The sequence below is a fragment of the Dama dama genome, chromosome 21, assembly GCF_033118175.1.
Source record: "Dama dama isolate Ldn47 chromosome 21, ASM3311817v1, whole genome shotgun sequence".
NCBI lineage: Eukaryota > Metazoa > Chordata > Mammalia > Artiodactyla > Cervidae > Dama > Dama dama.
Window position 1 is genome coordinate 2,557,205 of NC_083701.1, and position 8,309 is coordinate 2,565,513.

At 43.8% G+C, this 8,309-nt stretch overlaps 1 long non-coding RNA gene across 1 annotated transcript; it reads left to right on the forward strand.

Moving 5' to 3' along the window:
• Positions 1–844: 844 nt before the first annotated feature.
• LOC133042489 (uncharacterized) lies at positions 845–6,197 on the forward strand. The gene is made up of 3 exons (XR_009689502.1): positions 845–913; positions 4,532–4,610; positions 5,612–6,197. It is a non-coding gene; the product is annotated as an uncharacterized LOC133042489 (long non-coding RNA).
• Positions 6,198–8,309: the final 2,112 nt, after the last annotated feature.

Sequence of the window (8,309 nt, forward strand, 5' to 3'; positions counted from 1 at the left end):
CGGGCCCACTCTAACTTTCTGAGATTGCCCACACTCCGTGTTCTCTGTGAGTAAATCTGCTTCCACTCCACTTCAGCTCACTCTTGAATTCTTTCCTGTGTGAAGCCAAGGACCTTCACTCAGGACCCCGAACCAGGGACCCACCCAAGACCTGGCATATAATCATCCTCTTGTGTCCCCTTGTTTTGTAACAAGAGGAGGCCAGACCCTGGGCAGGACCGTCCGCCTCCCTGCGGCCAGCGGGTTCAGGGCTCCCTGGGAGGGGCAGGCGACAGGGCGGGGCCGGACCGGACGGAGCTGAGTTTGGCTGCAGGTAAACGCAGGCATCACACGGGTTCCCGAGCGCTGAGACTGGGGAGTCCCGACTCCCGACCAGAGTGTGCCTGGACTGGACAGCGCTGCGCCTGGGCAGATGCCAGGGGGAGAGACAGTCCTGAGCAGAGCCCGAGAGATGCCGTCCTTTCCCCTCCTCTCCCCTTCCGCTCCTGGGGCTCCCCGGCCCCTCCCTTCCCTACCTGCCCTCTCTCGGGCTGTGGGAAATGGAAACTCAGAGCCCTGGGCTCCTCCTCCCGCCCAGCCCCACCTCCGCTCCTCCCTCCGCTCCTGCAGCCTCCCTCGGTAGCCTCCCTCCGCTCCTGCAGAATCTGGGCCTCCTAGCCTTCCCTAACCCGGGGGAGGGGCAGCAGGAGCCGAAAGGACCACCAGCCGCCCCCAGGAGGTCCAGCTGCCTCTGAACCCAGTCCTCAAGGGACTCTGCCCTCAAACTCCGAGCAGAGGAAATGCTGGTCATCGGAGAAGGGTAGTGGCTTCAACCCTCTGAGCTGTTTTTTTTTTTTTTTTTTCCAAACCTATTTATTTTTAACTGAAGGAAAGTTGCTTCACAATATTGTGCTGGCCTCTACCATACATCAAGGTGAGTCAGCCATAGGTATACGTGTGTCCCCTCCCTTTCTTACCTCCCTCCCACCTCCCAGCCATTCCCACCCCATTGAGCTGTTACAGAGCCCCAGTTTGAGTTCTCTGAGTCACAGCAAATCCCCGTTGGTTACCTGTGTTACACATGGGAGTGTCTATGCTTCCGTGTCTCTCCATTCGCCCTGCCAGCCCGCGCCCACAAGTCTGTCCTCATGTCTGTGTCTGCGTTGTTGCCTTATAAATAGGTACTTAAGTATTATCTTTCTAGATTCCATGTATGTTAATATAAGATATTTGTTTTTCTTTCTGACTTACTTTACACAGTATAATAGCTCTAGGTTCATCCTCCTCATTAGAACTGACTCAAATGTGTTCCTTTTCATGGCGAATACTATTCCATTATATATATGTACCAGTTTTTTTATCTGTTCATCTGATGATGGACATCTAGATTGCTTCCATGTCCTAGCTATTGTAAATAGTGCTGCAGTGAACTTTGGGGGTACATGTGCCTTTTTCAATCTTGGTTTCCTCAGGGTATATGACAAGTAGTGGAATTGCTGGGTCATATGGTAGTTCTACCTCCCAGTTTCTTGAGGAATCTCCATACTGTCTTGGAGTGGCTGTATCAATTAACATTCCCACCAACAGTCCAAAATATACAAGCAGCTCATACAACTGAATACCAGAATAACAAGCCCATCAAAAAGTGAGAAAAAAGGCCGAAACAGACATTTCTCTAAAGAAGACGTACAGGTGGCTAATACACACATGAAAAGATATTCAACATTGCCCATTATTAGAGAAATACAAATCAAAACAACAATGATATCACCTGACACTGGTCAGAATGATCATCATCAAAAAATCCACAAACGATAAATGCTGGAGAGGGTGTGGAGAAAAGGGAGCCCTCTTGCGCTGTTGGTGAGCTGTTTTTTTCATGTGTGAAAACTGGAGGCAGCTCTCAGGCTACCAGGACACCTTAATGCTCAGAGCCTGAAGCCTGTGCTGCCAGGACCCTGGGGGTTGGAGGCGTCTGCTCTTGTCTTTCAATAAAGCTGTTGGTCTAATTGAAAAAAAAAAAAATCTGGAGGTAGCCACACCCATCTTTTCCCAGGGACAGTTCCAAAAAGCAAATTTAATCACTTTGTAACTGAGCAGTACTCTAGTTACATGCCAGCCTCAATTCCCTTATTTTCAGTTTACATCTGAGAAAGACTCCCTCCTGGCCCAAACTCACACCAGGCTCCTCTGAGCCGCTTCTCAACTGGGCCTTGACATTGACCCCAGTCCTGTCTTCAGTCTCTGTCACCTCATTTTAGCAAAGAATCCACAGTATCAGTTTAGTGAGACTCCTCCCACCCTTGACATCTGATCAAGTTCCACTTTCCATGTCTAAGTACTCATGCTGTCATTGGCAAGAACATCCCCACCCTTGATGTTTCTGCTCCCATCCTCTGACCCCTCACTCTATATATAGTTGGATATAAAGCCCCAGCCATCTCTACTATATTAGGAGTTGAGGTCTAGCTCTTGAATAGTCTTTCTCGCCAGTTAAACAGCTGTCAGACTACTTTGTCTGTAACAGTCTGGGGCCATGACTTGAAAGAATCCATTGCATCATTGGACCCCAACCCCACGTGTGCACCTGGGGAGACTTTGCCTCACTCCTGGCTGGCTGATGGGGGTGGGAGGGGTCCAACAGTGAGTCCATATAGATGGAGAGTTGGTGTTGTGGATGATGGGCTATCAAAACTGGGTGGGGACAAAGTCTGATTCTCAGGATTCTCTTGAGGCTGGGATAGATCCCAAGGTTTTCTTTGAAAGGTACGGCATTAATTTTCTAGGGACACCATAACAAAATACCACACCCAGGCTGGGTGGCTTAAATAACAGTTTATTTTCTCATCGTCCTGGAGCCTGGGAGTCCAAGATCAAGGTGTTCGGTTTAGCTCAGTTCAGTCGCTCAGTCGTGTCCGACTCTTTGAGACCCCATGAATCACAGCATGCCAGGCCTCCCTGTCCATCACCAACTCCCGGAGTTTACTCAAACTCATGTCCATCGAATCGGTGATGCCATCCAGCCATCTCACCCTCTGTCGTCCCCTTCTCCTCCTGCCCCCAATCCCTCCCAGCATCAGGGTCTTTTCCAATGAGTCAACTCTTCGCAAAGGTGGCCAAAGTATTGGAGTTTCAGCTTCAGCCTCAGTCCTTCCAATGAGCACCCAGGACTTATCTCCTTCAGGATGGACTGGTTGGATCTCCTTGCAGTCCAAGGGACTCTCAAGAGTCTTCTCCAACACCACAGTTCAAAAGCATCAAGTCTTCAGCGCTCAGCTTTCTTCACAGTCCAACTCTCACATCCATACATGACCACTGGAAAAACCATAGCCTTCACTAGATGGACCTTTCTTGGCAATGTAATATCTGCTTTTTAATATGCTGTCTAGGTTGGTCATAACTTTTCTTCCAAGGAGTAAGAGTCTTTTAATTTCATGGCTGCAGTCACCATCTGCAGTGATTTTGGACCCCCCCCCCCCCGCCACAATAAAGTCTGACATTGTTTCCACTGTTTTCCCATCTATTTGCCATGAAGTGATGGGACCAGATGCCATGATCTTAGTTTTCTGAATGTTGAGCTTTAAGCCAACTTTTTCACTCTCCTCTTTCACTTTCATCAAGAAACTTTTTAGTTCCTCTTCACTTTCTGCCATAAGGGTGGTGTCATCTGCATATCTGAGGTTATTGATATTTCTCCCGGCAATCTTGATTCCAGCTTGTGCTTCTTCCAGCCCAGTGTTTCTCGTGATGTGCTCTGCATATAAGTTAAACAAGCAGGGTGACAATATACAGCAGGTTATTTTCCATTGATGCTTCTCTCCTCGGCCAGCAGATGGCCATGCTCTTCATGTGGTCATCCTTCTGTGCCCAAGCACCTCTGGTGTCTCTATGTCCTTCCACACTGCCCCTTCTTAGGAGGACATCATTCTGATTGGATTAGGATCCATCCATATGACCTCATTTAACCTCGAATACTTCTTTAAGGACCCTCTCTCCACATAGTCACATTATGAGGTACTGAAGGTTAGGTACATATGAATTGAGGGCAACATAGGTTGGACCATGGGAAATCCTCACTGGCATCTCATTTGGTTTGATTCGGTTCTTTGTTATTTAGGTTGTTCTTTGTTTGTAGACACGTTGCTGGAATTGTCTTCCCTGGTGCTGTACTTTCACACCTCTCTTCTCCATGGCAATTCTCACTCTTTTGTCTTCCTCTGCAGATTCCCACTGGCTACATGGTTGGCCATTATGGTGCGAAACCAGTCTAATGCCCTCCTGTTAACAAATCCTTCATTAGTAAAAACCTTAACTTTTACTAAGAATGGTTTGAAACCTCAATGTCCTCATTGGGAAACACAAGGTCTCCCACGGAGCTCATCCAAGTCTTCTCCCTTCCCATCACCGCCTTTCCTTTTTTCCCTTCCCTCAGGCTCCTTGAAACCTCATAAATCCCTCTTCAACCCCTAACCTCCTTTATCCCTTTCTTCACCTGTTGAACCTTTCCCTTCCCACTCCAGCCCTTAGTTCCTTACAGTCTCTCAAATTTTAGGCTGCCTGTCTCCAGTGAGGGCTCTCAAGGAACCAGGGGCCCTAAAAGCAACCCCCTCCAGCTGAGGAGGTGAAACAGAGTGAGTACTTTATCCCCTTGGAGGGGCTCTGGGGGCATCCAGAAGCTGCCTGGGATCTCCCTCAGCACCTTGACCAAAATATGGCCCATAGCCCCTTAAGACTACACACTACGCAAAAGAAAATCTTGAAAGTCTCTTCCACAAGCATTGGTGGGAAGCTCTAATCCTCATGGGAAGCAGGTGGTCTCATCTCAGATGGTCTCATCTTCCAGAAACACAATTCATGTAAAAAATAGAAAGTAGTGACAAGAGCCAGTGCTTTTTATAACCAGTGAAGCCTGCATCCCTGTGTTTATGCCTGATTCATAGCTAGGATTTCAGAATAAAAGCTCAAAGATTCTATTTGTATCTTCCTGCATGCTTTGGTGTGTAGCATGCTACATATAGAGACTTCCCTGGTGGCTCAGAGAGTAGAGAACCTGCCTGCGGCACAGGAGACTGTGGTTTGATCCCTGGGTGTACATGGTATTTCCATACTTCCAGATGATATTATTTATTAAATTACTTTGTTAATTAATTTATAAAACTCCATAAAGAAGCTTGTTCTAGTACAGTTGACTTAGACATAAATAAGTATCAATACTTCATAGTAGTAGCAGTGGTAGTCGCTCAATTGTGTCCGACTCTTTGCGACCCCATGGACTGTGGCCCGCCAGGTTCCTCTGTCCATGGGATTCTCCAGGCGAGAATACTGGAATGGATTGCCATTCCCTTCTTCAGAGGATCTTTCCGGCCCAGGGATTGAACCTGGGTCTCCTGCATTGCAGGCAGATTCTTTACCATCTGAGCTACAGGGAAGATCCAGTCAATACTTACATAAATGAAATATTCCTAAATCTCATAAATATAGAAACTAACCCAAATGCTGTTTGAATTCATGTGATTTAAATAAATCTTTGGTAAAGAAGACAAGTTGGTTTAATTGAAAAAGAAAAAATAGCTGTGTCATCCGAGTTATCAGCATTAAGGTTCACATGAGCATACATTTTTATTCTATTTAGATTTGCTAGTCAAATAAGCTAATGTTGAGGAAGGCATGGCAACACACTCCAGTATTCTTGCTTGGAGAATCCGCATGGACAGAGGAGCCTGGCCGGCTGAAGTCCGTGGGGTTGCAAAAAGCTGGACACAACTGAGCGACCAAGCACAGCACAGCACAGCACAAGCCAGTGACGTTTAAGATGACAAAAATCATACATTCAACAAATGGACAAAGTAAAGATGCACTGAAAATGAATTACTTGGGCTTCCCTGGTGGCTCAGTGGTAAAGAATCTGCTCGCCAATGCAGGAACATGGGTTCGATTCCTGGTCTGGGAAGATCCCACACACCATGGAGCAACTAAGCCTGTGAGCCGCAACTGTTGAGCCCATGAGCAAAAACTACTGCAGTCCATGTGCCTAGAGCCTCTGCTCCACAATGAGAGAAGCCACCGCCGTGAGAAGCCTGCACACTGAAGCTAGAGTAGCCCCACCAGGGAAAAACCCATGCAGCAACAAAGGCCCAGCACAGCCAAAAATAAATAAAATTAGTTTTTAAAAATGAATTTCTTGCTGTCCATTAGTTCATGTATATCAAATGCAGCAGTAAAACAAAAAGTATATATTTTACATTTAACTTTTTTCTGTTTTGGAGATTTTGGAGGTACGTGTCTAACATGCATGTGCTGTAAAAATGGTTAACAGGAAAATAAACTGAGTTGATGGTGAGCTTAGTTTAATGTCTTATGATATTTTCATGATTACTCCAATTATATTTGTCAATACCACATGTATTAAGTTGATGTAAATAAAATAAAATTTTATGAATGAACTTTTTCAACAATTCATTTTATGAATTAACTTTTTAAAAATTATGTTTTATAGAATGTCTGCTTGAAAAAGTTTCCAAAACTTTTTTGGCACTTTGGAATTTTAGACTCATGCTGAATTAAGTAATAGATATTCATTACGTACTCAGATTATTTTTAAGTAGAAACTGCTGACATATTAAGGCCTAAGCATAAGTTTGCTTTTGTATACTTTGACTTCTTGCTTTTAAATACTACAGAAGTTACATATATATATATATATTTTATTGTTAATAAATAATTTTTGCTTCATTGAATAATTGCACTGTGAAGAAGCATAGACCTATAAAAGTTGTGAGATGGTATGTATGGTCATGAAATTTGCTATCCTGCTACGGAAGACTAGTATATGATGGCCAGCTCACAATTGTCTACTCCCTAATTTTCTCTGTACAATAAAAGTTACGAGGTTAAAAATAATGATCAATATATATAAATGAAACTATTAGAAACAATAAGGATGAAAGGAATTAATTTCTTATACAATGTATGCATGGAAAGTAGGATGGACTTTGATAAGGAAAAGTACACAAGGAAAGTAAGATGCTTTAAGAGAAAGTAAAAAGCAATGTGCCCCACAGTAAAAGTCTAATTGTTCCAGACAGAGGAGGAAAATGTAAGACAAAACCTGGGTGAGTGCTGAACATGTCAGGTTTGTAGAAAAGAAATTGTATAGATGTAAATATAGATAGGTTTAAATTTTCTTTTAACTGTAAGTAAGTTTGAACAGACTGTTACAAAACAGAATTCTATGCACAGTTGTCTGTGTACAACAAAAGATATCTTATGTTGCATAGTCAAGGCTGGCTAATAAGGATGGATGGGTTTATTTATAACATTTAAAGTGAACTTTAGTATCAGTAATACACTAATGTAAAACTAGAAGTTGGTTTTTCCTGTGTTAAAAAGATGACATCTTCTCAGTTTATTTATTTATTGGTTTGTAAAAGAACATTCTTTACCATCTGAGGAATCTGTAATCCACCCAGGAAACAAAAATTCTGTGTTTTATCAGTATAATTTTCTGTGCTGGATGTTGACTTTTATCAGTTCAGTTCAGTTGAGTTGCTCAGTCGTGTCCGACTCTTTGCAACCCCCCGAACTGCAGCACACCAGGCTTCCCGGTCCATCACCAACTCCTGGAGTTTACTCAAACTCATGTCCATTGAGTCAGTGATGCCATCCAGCCATCTCACCCTCTGTCGTCCCCTTCTCCTCCCACCTTCAATATTTCCCAGCATCAGGGTCTTTTCAAATGAGTCAGCTCTTCACATCAGGTGGCCAAAGTATTGGAGTTTCAGCTTCAACATCAGTCCTTCCAATGAATATTCAGGACTGATTTCCTTTAGGATGGACTGATTGGATCGCCTTGCAGTCCAAGGGACTCTCAAGAGTCTTCTCCAACACCACAGTTCAAAAGCATCAATAATTCTGCGCTCAGCTTTCTTTATAGTCCAACTCTCACATCCATACATGACTACTGGAAAAACCACAACTTTGACTAGATGGACCTTTGCTGGTAAAGTAATGTCTCTGCTTTTTAATATGCTGTCTAGGTTGGTCATAACTTTTCTTCCAAGGAGCTATTATTTTCATGGCTGCAGTCACCATCTGCAGTGATTTTGGAGCCCCCCAAAATAAAGTTTGCCACTGTTTGCATTGTTTCCCCATCTATTTGCCATGAAGTGATGGGACCAGATGCCATGATCTTAGTTTTCTGACCTTATCATATTCTTCACTATTTAAGAGAATGAAGTCTCATTTTAAGAGCTAGGTTTTTTTTTCTTTCTTTTTTAAAATTGGAGTATAGTTCCTTTATACTATTGAGTTTGTTTCTGCTGTACAAAGAA